General features: G+C 42.5%; 1 pseudogene; it reads right to left on the reverse strand.

Moving 5' to 3' along the window:
• Positions 1 to 633: 633 nt before the first annotated feature.
• On the reverse strand, positions 634 to 10,406 carry LOC112315645 (solute carrier family 38 member 6-like; annotated as a pseudogene).
• Positions 10,407 to 11,550: the final 1,144 nt, after the last annotated feature.

The following is an 11,550-nucleotide window of genomic DNA, read 5'->3' on the forward strand; positions in this document are numbered from 1 at the left end:
TGTATTATTTTCCACACAAACAACTGTGAGCCTACCGCTTGCCCACCTTGTATTGCCATTGGTACAGATCGCGTCTTTATACATCGTATGTCCGCTAGTACAGACTGACAATCACCGTCTTATGCATTTGCCTATCAAATCATGTGGGAAAAAGAAATTACAAGCCATAACAAAAGCAAAATGATACTGGATTTTATATTTACCTATGTAGTTGCCTTTATCACTTCTTTATTTTTCTTATGACTTCAATCTACAGTCAAATGTCTTTTCATTTCAGCCTGAAAGGCACCCTTTCACATTTACTGTGGGGCAGGTGCACTAGTAATGAAGCCCCACAGCTATTGTTTGTTGGGAAATGTTTTAATTTCTACTCCATTCCAGAAAGATTATTTTACCAGATATAAAATTCCTTTTTTTTTTTTTTTGCATTTTGAGTTTGTTTCTTATTTTGGTTGAAACTGCTAAGAGCCCACTTTCCCCTACCTACTCTGGTTCTGCTTAACTTATCTGTTAAAATGCTTACAAAAGTGTTAACCCATATAAAGAGGATTCCTCCAAGGTGCTTTCCATAATTATTCCTTTTTTGCATATGGAGGTAAGGTATTGTTCCTAAAAAATGGGAAAATATACCTCTCATTTGTTAACCCAATTAAAAATGAGGAGGGCTACCCCAAAATTCCCACCCCAAATTCCAAAGATGAGCAAAACAAAAACCCCAAACTTCTTCCATGAGAGAAAGTCCTCTGCCAAGTTTGAGATAAACAGTCTTGAGAGCGCAAAACATCAAACACGTTGATGTACTGGAACCAACTGCACCAGACACATTCCTAACGTCGGGAACATACATCGCAAGTACAACAATGGTGACATGGAGCGCTAAAGTAATCAAAAACTGGTGAATCCACAAGAATGTAAAATTGGAGAATAACATCGTCATTAAAGCTTTCCTTTCAGGGAAGTGGATTAGAAGGACTGTCAAAAGTACAGCAAACAGAGCCCTGGCTGGATAGCTCAGCTGGTGAGAGTATTGTCCCAATATGCCTAAGTTACAGGTTTGATCCTCAGTCGGGGCACACACAAGAATCAAGCAATGAATGTATAAATAAATGGGACAAGAAATTCTTTCTCTAATCATTTTTTTCAAAATAATGTTTAAAAATAAAGAAGCAACTGATGAATGCATAAATAAGTGGAATAACAAATCGATGTTTTTCTCTCTCTCTTCTTTTCTCTAAAATCAATAAATAAGAAAATTAGTCCTGACTGGTTTGGCTCAGTGGATTGAACACTGGCCTGCAGACTGAAAGTCGCTGGTTCAATTCCCAATCAGAGCACATGCCTGAGTTGTGGGCCAGGTCCCCAGCTGGGGACATGCAAGAGGCAACGGACTGATGTTTCTCCTGCACATCGATGTTTCTCTCCCTCTTTTTCTCCCTCCTTTCCTTTCTCTCCAAAAATAAATAAATAAATGAAATTAAAAAGTGCAGCAAACAGTATGCATAACTTCACAGTCAAGAGAACATCATGTCACAAGTATTTACTATCATCTTGTATTATATCAGATGCCACTTTGTCATAAAAAGTGAGGTACCCGAAGACTGCTGATATAACATACATGAGAAAAAGTAAAGCAATTGCTGTATTGGTTTCACTCCACATTCTTTTCTTTGAAGGGCTTTGAAGTTCACAGTATACTGACAATACTGAGGTACGGCACAGACATGAAAAGGCCATGGTTGGCATAGCACAAGCACTCTCTTTGGAGAGATGAAAGAGCTTTGGTTTATAATCATCAGTACCATTTAAAATCTGGAAGTATTGCTCTATACAATTTAATGTCAGAGGACAAGGGATGGATCATTTTTTAAATTATTATCACAAGAGCAAAGAACACCATAAAAATGATAAACTACTTGTGTAGCCAAGAAAACCTATTTTAGGAAAAAGTGCAAGAGGGAACACAATGAAAACACAAATGATTATTAGTATGTTTGTCCAGCAAGATACCAAGATCCACTATAGTCTTCAGACAAAAATTCTGAAATAGCAGTAGGAAGCTCTGTTTTAATAATTAAAAGATAAGATGACATAGCTCCAATATTCTGAATTATTATGCTGCTTGCGACCACCACCTTTCCAGATAATCCAAATGCAAAGACTCCAAGATCTTCATAAGGCATCATACTGTCTGAATACACATATAACCAGGAGATAAACTAAGAGAGAAGACAGGAGCCCTGGCTGGGTGGCTCAGTTGGTTGGAGCATCATCCTCTAGACCAAAAAGGTTGTGGGTTCAATCCCTGCTCAGGGCACACACCTAGGTTGCATATTTTGATCTTCACTAGGGGCGCATATTGGGGGCAACCAATTGATGTTTTCCTCTCATATCAATCTCTCTCTCTCTCTCTCTACCTCTCTTTTTCTCCCTTCCTCTCTCTCTAATATTAATAAATATACTCATATAACCTCAGGTGATGACTTTTTAAAAAGGAAAGAAAAAAAGGAAGCCAGGAGAGCAGCTATCAGCAGCAAGAAACAAATACAAGGATACCAGTATGAGCCATAAAATAAGCTAAGCCAAGGATGCCAGTTCCCATGATGGCATTCACCAAATTAAATACTGAGAAACTAAATGAAACACCTGGGGATCCCTGTCTGTGAAGTTCATTGCTTAGCAACAGGCTCAACTCTTCTACCTCCATCTCCTCAGCCTGGTAGGAAGAGACATACAAGCTGGAATCAACATTGATGATCTCCCAGGGCACTTGCTGGCTGCTTGCTGGTGGACTACCAGTTCCACCTGCAAGCTACAAACCCCGTGCTCCCATCGTTAGTCATGCCAGAGGCAGAGCAGTGGGCCCAGCCCTTCTGATTACTATCCCTCACCAGAGCAGGGAAGCAACATAAAATTCTTGATTGATAGTTGGCTATCTTTTTGTCAGGACTTTATGTAATCCCATTGCCTTCTTTCCTCCATGGTTCCTGAGGAGAAATCCATTGTTAATCTTACTGAAGATCCTTGAACATGATGAGTCACTTCTGTCTTTCTGCTTCCAAAACTCTCGTTTGTCTTTGGGTTTCAACGATCTGACTACTAAGTGTCTTAGGGTAGATCTCTTTGAGGTTATCATTTATGGGGTTCACTGAGTTTCTTGGACATGTATATTCATGTATTTCTTCAGATTTGGGGAGATTTTAGCCATTAATTATCCAATGTTTTTCTTCCCCTCTCTACCCCTCTTCTGATAGGACTCCTATACTGTGTACCTTAGTATATTTAATGATATCTCATACATCCCTCATGCTCTGTTCATTTTACTGCATTCTTATTTCTTTCTGCTCCTCAGGCTGAATAATTTCAGTTGTCTTATCTCAAGTTTCTTGATACTTCTTTTTGCCTGCTCAAATCTGCTGTTTAAGCCCTCTAGTGAGTTTTTCATTCCAGTTATCATACTTTTCACCTCCAAAATTTCTCTTTGGTTCTTTTATGTAATTTCTATCTCTTTGTTGATATTCTTATTTTGTTGATTCATTGTTTTTTATAAAAATATTTATTTATTTTTTTAGAGAGACAGTAAGGGAGAGAGAAAGAAGGAAAGATGCATCAATGTGAAAAATATCCACCAGTTGCCTCCTGTACCTGCCCCAATTGGGACCACACCCACAACATAGGCATACGCCCTGAATGGGAATGGAATAAGTGACCTTTTGCTTTGTGGGATGATGCCCAACCAACTGAGCCACACTAGTCAGAGCCCTACATTGTTTTCTTCATTTCCTTTAGTTTTATTTTTTCATAGCTTCTTTTAGCTCATTGAACATATTTAAGACAACAGATTTAATATCCTTAACTAATTATTCCAATGTCTGGAATTCCTCAGGAATGATTATTGTCATTTTTCCCTCTTAATAGGCTATATTTTTCTAATTTTTTTGCATATTTATATTTTGTGTTGAGGACTGGATATTTCAAATATTGTAATGGCAACCCTATAGATTAAAGATTGCATAATCTTGCTTGTTGAAAGCTAAATCCAACCATTTTTAATTTTTCAAACTATTTTTGCAATGTGTGTATTCCTTATTTTTTGTGGTCCCTAATGTTCGGGTTCTGTTCCATCTGCAGTCAGCCAGTAACATAACAGAGGTGTTATGTCCTTAAATGTCTGCTCCCCAAAAGAGGTGAAGGAGTGGAAAAAACATTGTCTTGACTTTTCAAATTGCTTCAGAAACTGTCTGAACATAAACAGTCCGACTGTCCTGCCATCTCAGTCATTGTTTTGGTGGGCAGATTTCTGGAGCTTCCTATACTGCCAACTCCCTGTGTCATCACCCAGTGTTGATTGACCTTAATTTAGAAACAAAACAGAGGAAGTATTATTAATTCAAAGTTCAAAGTACATGTTTTCCCCAAACATGGAAGAACATTTCATTACTGTGGGCCTTTACTTTCTCATGGTCACTCATGAGAGATTGAATAACCCAGTGATTTTTTTTTGTCTGCTGTCAAGTCACATATATTCTACAAATCCCTTTCAGGGGCAAGCAAAGTATAAAATGGGCTGGAAACATTATCTGGAAAAAACAGACCTAGAAGAGTCTACCAAGAGGATCAGAAATGAGATGCCAAAGTGATGCTGCTAATTGAGATTCATCTTCCAGGGTGTGAATAGAAAAACAAGTTCTCAGAATCAAAGAATGTTTGATCAAAGGAAGCATTGAGTCTGAGGGCAAAGAAGCCCCTGAGTCTTGTATTTATTATATGTTCTCTTATCACTTGGCTGCCTGGTGGCTTTTGGTCTTCCCATCTTGTGGTCCTATTTGGTCATTTAACTTGCATATCATTTATCTTCTTCTAGGACATGTGTTCCTTGTTCTAATATAATTAGATTTCTCTCAAGAGCAAGAATAATTTCTTAAACTGAAATTAAGCTGAAAGAGCAGGAATAAGAAAGAGGAAGTGAGTGCCATCAGCAGGGCAATGCTCCCTCCATTCCATTCTTGCCTCTGAATCCATTCTTGCCTCTTCTGGCTTCTGTTGGTGCTGGGCATCTCTTGTCATGGTAGCAGAAGTCCTATCTGTGCCTCTGTCTTCACGTGGCCTTCTTCCCTGTGTGTCCATGTGTCATCTCTTCATTCCAGTCTCTTATGAAGATTCCAGTCATTGCACTTAGGGCCCACCCTAAATCCAGAATAATCTTAACTCAAGATCTTAAACTTAATTACACCTGCAAAACCCTATTTCCAAATGAAGTCACATTCACAGATGCCATGGCGTGATATGATACAAAAATACATTTGGTTCTTACACATCAAATGGTACAGTTTCTGGTACAGTTTCTAAAACCCTTGGGTTTTCCTCAGCGATAAGACTGTCTTTTATAATTCATAATGAGCCCCTTTCAATCACACTGGAGTTTATGCTAATGGCAGGGCCTCTTGATAGGGCTGCTCACCAGGAAGACCTAGTGACTAGAGGGTTAGAACTTTCAGCCCACTCAACAACCTGTGATAAGAGGAAGAAATGAGAGCTGGACATTGGTCTTTATAAAAACTCTGAAACAATGAAATTCAGAGAGCCTCCAGGTGGGCGAACACATCAGGTACTGGGAAGGTGGCACTGCCAGAGGGCATGAGAGCTCTGCATCACTGCCCCATCCCTTGCCCTGTGCATCTCTTCCATCTGGCTATTTCAGAATTGTATTCTTTATAATAAGCCAGTAAACGCAAGGAAACTGCTTTCCTGAGTTCTGTGAACTGTCTTAGCCGATTATCAAACCTGAGCAGTGGTCCGAGAGTCCCTCAACTTACACCTGACCAGTCAGAAGTATGGGTGGCCTGAGTTTTGCAACTGGCATGTGAAATGGGGGCTGTCCTGTGGGACTGAGCCCTTCGCCTGTGGGGTCTGCACTTACTCTGGGCAGTTAGTGTCAGAATGGAACTGAACTGGTGGACATCCAGTTTTGGTGTTGAAGAGCTGGAGAATTGGTTAACATCAGAGAAAACACCTCACAAAGGTTAGGGTTTAGACATATATTTGGGGGGAGTACATAATTTAACTCACTACAGAGGGGAGGGAAAAAAGAAGGATTTGTCTTCTGTCTTTCTTCACAAAATCTAATAGTACTAAGCATGTATTAATTAACTCTATGAATGTTATTTATGGCATCAACCTAAGAAGGCAAAGTGGAGAGGTTAATGGGTATGTCATGAGGGAGACTCCTTTGCCTCTGGTTAGACATGGGGTTTTTGCACAAACTTTATTAAAAATACTTTAAGACTTCTTTAGGGCTTTTCCGTCTGCCCATCAATCCTGAGTTTACAGGGCAGGTGGTCTTTTAGGAGGAGGAGCAGGAAACAGGGACAGCAATTAATAAGGGTAGAATCTGTGAGCTCATCACTGGGATTGTGAGCACTGCCAAAGAAAGTTAAAGAAGCCTCCAAAGATCTGGGACCCGAATTTTGGCCCCTTTAGACGTCCTTCCTGGAATGTCCCCTGCAGTTTCTCACCACTAAAAAATAAATGATTGAGATTCATGCCAAGGTCAGACAGCCCATGAAAGGGATACCATTGTTCTAAGTCTTATGAATTTTTATTCTATTTCATGTTCTTTCCCTCCCTTTTATAACAGTACATTGTCTCTCTTTTCTTTTTTATTTTTTTAACGAAAAATAATAACAAGTATTTGCTTTCATAGACATACAATCTTTGTCTTGCATCAATGCTATGACATTGTTGGTATCATTATTCTGTTTTACAGAGAGTGAAATGGGGCCCCAAAGAGGTAATACAAGGTTATGCAGACATCAGTTGTGAAGCTGGGAATCAGACACAGGCACTAGATCTCATGCTTTTCCCCCCACCTTATGGGGTCTTCATTTCTATTCCTGCTGTTTCATTTTCTTCCTTTTTATGCATTTCAAAGGCATCCATAGGCTCCCATTACTCTGAGATCCACGGTTCTCAGCACTCTGAGCACCAACACTGCCCAGGGAGCTTTTATGAAAGCTGATGGCTGGCCCCCGCCCCAGAGGTGTGACTGAGACATCAGCATTTTGTCGGCCCCCCCACCCCCCTGGATCCTAATGCGCAGCCCTGATTGAGAACGACTGCTATAGGTCATGTTTGCACCTTTTATTAACTATAGAAAATAAAACATTAACTCAAGGTTACTCTAATCTTTGGAGCACATCTTATTAAACCTGCCTGATGAAAACCAAGGACAAGGTAACCACTGAGACTCGCAGGTGGTGCGTTGGGCTGACATGTCAACGCCCCTCCTTTCCCAAATCCCACGAAAAGGACCACAGAGTTATACTGAGTGGGAAGAAAAGTCCATCACATTCATTTAAACTAAGGAAGAATAATATCAGTGAGCTAGAAAGTTGGAGGAAGTAGGTACGACTTGGGGCAGGTAAAAACAGATGGGTCAAAGTACCAAGAACTGTTCGGCACTTACAAGGAAAGGCCGTGTGGGAAGAGCATGGGTGAAATTCCCCTGAAGACCTGGGAAATTCTCAAACTTGCACTGGAAGAAAATGGGCCCGTGGGAGAGGAGGTGAGGGACAAAGGAGAACAGTCTGGCCGCAACACCAGTGCCTCACACAGAGGCCAGCAACCCTGGAGAGATTTGGGGAAGCCCCCATCAGCACCTTCGCCACAAGAGACCTCAAAGGAGCAGTTTGAACAAGCAGTGAATCCCTAAGACAAAAATGCCTTCCCAGTAATTTGCTACCAGCATCGCCCTGGCAGACTAGATCCCTAAGCAAGAAAAATAAAACTACCAAATAAATAAAAACTTAGTATTTCCCCTTTGAGACTAAAACAACAGGAACTAACACTCAAGTTTCCAAGCTGGCCAAATATAGGTGTCCTCTGAAGGAAAAAGCAAATGGAAACAATATTGAAATCACAGAACATATGCAAAGGTTTGGTACATATTTGAATACTCAGAACAAATGTTTATCTGTTAAATAAACTTATACCAAAAAGCAGAGAATAAGTTTAAGACAAGCTTTAATTTGGATTTTAACCAATGCTTCAAGGCCATTTTGGAGAATAGTATAAAGAGCAAACAATTGATAAATATTGCTGTGGATGAAAAGCATGCTCACTAGAATTTTTTAAAAATCATTTTTAATGTGAACAGTGTGGCACATTTAAATATCCAAAGATGGCGAGTCCCCTAAGCCAGATGCAATATGACTTCCCTCTTCTGTCCAGAAGGTGAGTCTGTTTCCTCCCATCCTTCAATCTGGGCAGGGGCTGGGGAAAGTTTGTGACTTCTGTAACCAACAGAATATGCTGGAAGTGACACTGTGCTAGCTCTGTTCATAGCCCATCTGACAGCTTTTGCTTCTTGCCCATTGGACGTCAGCAGCCGTGTAAAAGATGCGAAAACCCTGAGACACTACCATGGAGACAGAGAGAGAGAGAGAGAGAGAGGCGGAGAGAGATGGGTGGGGGAGGGGGAGACAGACAGATAGACAGACTGAGGCCATGACTTGGAAGAGAGAAGGCAGCAAAGAAGTGAACCCTCCATCCCAGCTATACCTTCTTAGGTAGTGTACTCAGAGATATACCACCCAGATGAGCCAGCAAATTCCTGACCCTAAATATCATGAGCAAAATAAAATGATTATTCCAAGCCACAAAGCTCTGGGGTAGCTTGTTAAACAGAAATAGATAGCAGGCAGAAGCAGCCAACAGCAGCCTGGGGAGCCTCACAGAAACGGTGGGTTTGGTGAATGTATACTTGTTGAACGTTAAGATCCCAAGCCCCGTTCCCCAACTCAGGTCCCAGAATGCTTGGCAGCTAGGATATTACCCTACAGGCAAGAGACAGACAGATTCTTCTCTGGGAATTCTGGCCAGCTCTAAGGGAAAGACCTAAAGCAACTCACTTGGGAGCTCGCTCCTTACAGCCACACTACAGAGAGGGAAAGTAAAGTGGCAGGGAATCCACGTGGTGGTGGCAGATGCATCCTCCTGGCCAAATCCCACAGCTCACGCCCAAGCGCCTAGGCCCTGAGCAGGTGCAGGATGGGTTTTGCAGAGGTTGTGCAAGATGGCTTCCTGAGGGTGCCAAGGGCACAGCGGAGCTAAGCGAGGGGAAGCACAGTTCTCAGGAAATGAACGTCACACAGGTGACTGGGTGAATGTGCCCTGCAGTCCACTGTCTCCACACCTCACACCAGCCCCCTCTCCGGGGTCTGGCGACTCCGTTGGTAGTCCCATCCTTCACGGCCCAGGGCAGGGCTTCCTCCTCTGCCAGTTTTTCCTGATGATGCCTGTCCTCACCAGTTATCTTTTTCTTAATCTCATACAATTCGTGCGGTATGTCTCATGCAGTTCGGGACTTAACTATAAAGTTTTTGAATTGCATATTGTTTCACATGTAATTCCCAAACTGCGTGATAACAGCAGGGACAATCCCACGTGCTTCTGTGTGGCCCCACCATACCTAGCGCAGGACTGAACCCAGGGTATAGGCTTACAGAGTATTTGATGGTGAGTGCTGGTGGTTAAATTACAGATTCATGCATGCATTTCTATAGTGCTTCTTAGCACAGACACAATGGTACTTTATAGGCAGGTAGATCAAAGAGAGAGGATTTTCACACATAGGAATTCAGCTACAGAGCTGAGTTCCTTCCGTTCATGGCCCCATGTTATAATTGGCCAGTACAAAACCTCCCCCTTCTTTAATTTTATTTGACTTTTTTCCCCTTTAGTTTTGGTCCCTATGACCTGTCTTTATATTCCCCTGCCCCAACAGATACCCATCTAACGTATTAAGAATTTGCCCTAGGAAATGTACATATTTTAAAAAGGAAGTGTTTTTTGCATGTGTGTGCTTTTCTTGATTTTAAGTGGTATTATGCTACAGCTTTTGTTTTGCGTTTTCAGTTAACATTCTTTCTAAGAACTGTGTGCCTTGCTTCATTCGCTGCATGGTGGGCCACCATAAGCTCCTATCACGGTCACCTATCCGTTCCCCCCACAACAGGCACGTATGTTGCCTCTGGCTCCCTGGGTCCCAGAGCAATGCTGTGAAGGACATCCTCATATGTTTGTCTCCGTATGGACGTATACAAGAGTTTCTCTGGCACATATTGGGACTGCCGTGTCTTCGAATATGAAAATACAGCATTTGGCTAAGTATTTTTGAATTGCTCTCCAGAATGGCCACTCTCACCTCCCTTCTACCAGCTGTAGATGAGAATTCTCTGCTGTGTAACTCAGCAATGCCTGTCAAATACAATGACAGAAATAGCTTTGGGAGCGAAGTTGCAGCCCTCAGAGGGGAAGCCTCACTGCGATTCTCATCGAGTCCCTGAAAAGAAGAGGACACAAAGACAGAGGCTGGTGCTCTCCGGCTCATTTACCTGGGCCACGTCCATTGACCGTAGGGACAAGGACAAGCTGTTTGTCCTTGCTTATCCCATCTTTCCATTCTTTGCTCTGACTCTTGGCTACACTAGTTAGGGTATGACTTATTTCAGACAGCTCTTTTGATTCATATCTCAAAAGGTTCTCTAACTTAGGAAGAGAAAGAAAGAGGGAAAGAGAATAAGAAAGCACTGATTAAGAACACCTGAACCCACGTTTCTTAAACAGCACATACACACAGAGTTAACTAGAAGTAACATGACTCTGAGGTCGATGTCTGTTTTCTACCAACTGGGGAATTGACGAAGCCCTTCACCAGGTGCGGCCGAGTGAACCGTCTCTGCCTTTTCCTGCCCGCGCCCTCGTGTTTCATCACCCAGGGTCTGCGTGGTCCCAGCGGCAAGGAGTCCTTTTGTTTACCCTCTTCCCATCCTCCACCTGGGGGCTCCCTAACCGTGGCTCCCCTGAGCACTCCTCTGCCGTCATCTGTCCTCCTCAGGTGTGTCCTGTGCCCTCCACATGCCCACGTCTGAGCTTGAAGATGAGACTTCTCAAGCACCTTTTCCCCACTTTGCCTCAGCTGTCAAATCTCAAGATCTAGGTAGGGGGACAGCAGATCAGACGTGGAGATGGAGGAAGACCCAGAACCTGAGAAAGGGCAGAGAGCCTTGCCTGCCTGGGCCCCTCAGCTCCCCCACATGCCCCTCGGCTTCTTTTCCCTCATTCCCACCATCTGGGGTCCACCTAGGAATTGACGAACTCCTGTTGGTCACATCTGGTTTAAGAGAAAGAAACAAGGAGTTGGGAGACCTAACTAACAGGCAGCACTTGGCACACACAATAGAAGCAGCTGCTGTTTATAGCCCTTTTTAGGGTGGCCTCAAGCTGGACCTCACACTTCCCTCCCTGACTTTCCCCTGTGGGGCATTGTTTTACACAGAGCATCTGGAACTTCACAATCTTACAGCTAAAAAAAAAAAAGAAAGGAAAAAAACCCTCCACGAGTCCCATGCATCTATGAAACTCAAACGAACTTTCTTCCTGGGAAAACTTCCCAGCCCCGCTCCTGGTTTCCCCTTCACTGTGAAGCAGGTCCATGAGGTGCTTAACTTCTCACTTCCCCTATCCATTAAATGGGAATATAAAGATCAGCCA

Source organism: Desmodus rotundus, chromosome 8 (genome assembly GCF_022682495.2).
Source record: "Desmodus rotundus isolate HL8 chromosome 8, HLdesRot8A.1, whole genome shotgun sequence".
NCBI classification, from domain to species: Eukaryota; Metazoa; Chordata; class Mammalia; order Chiroptera; family Phyllostomidae; genus Desmodus; species Desmodus rotundus.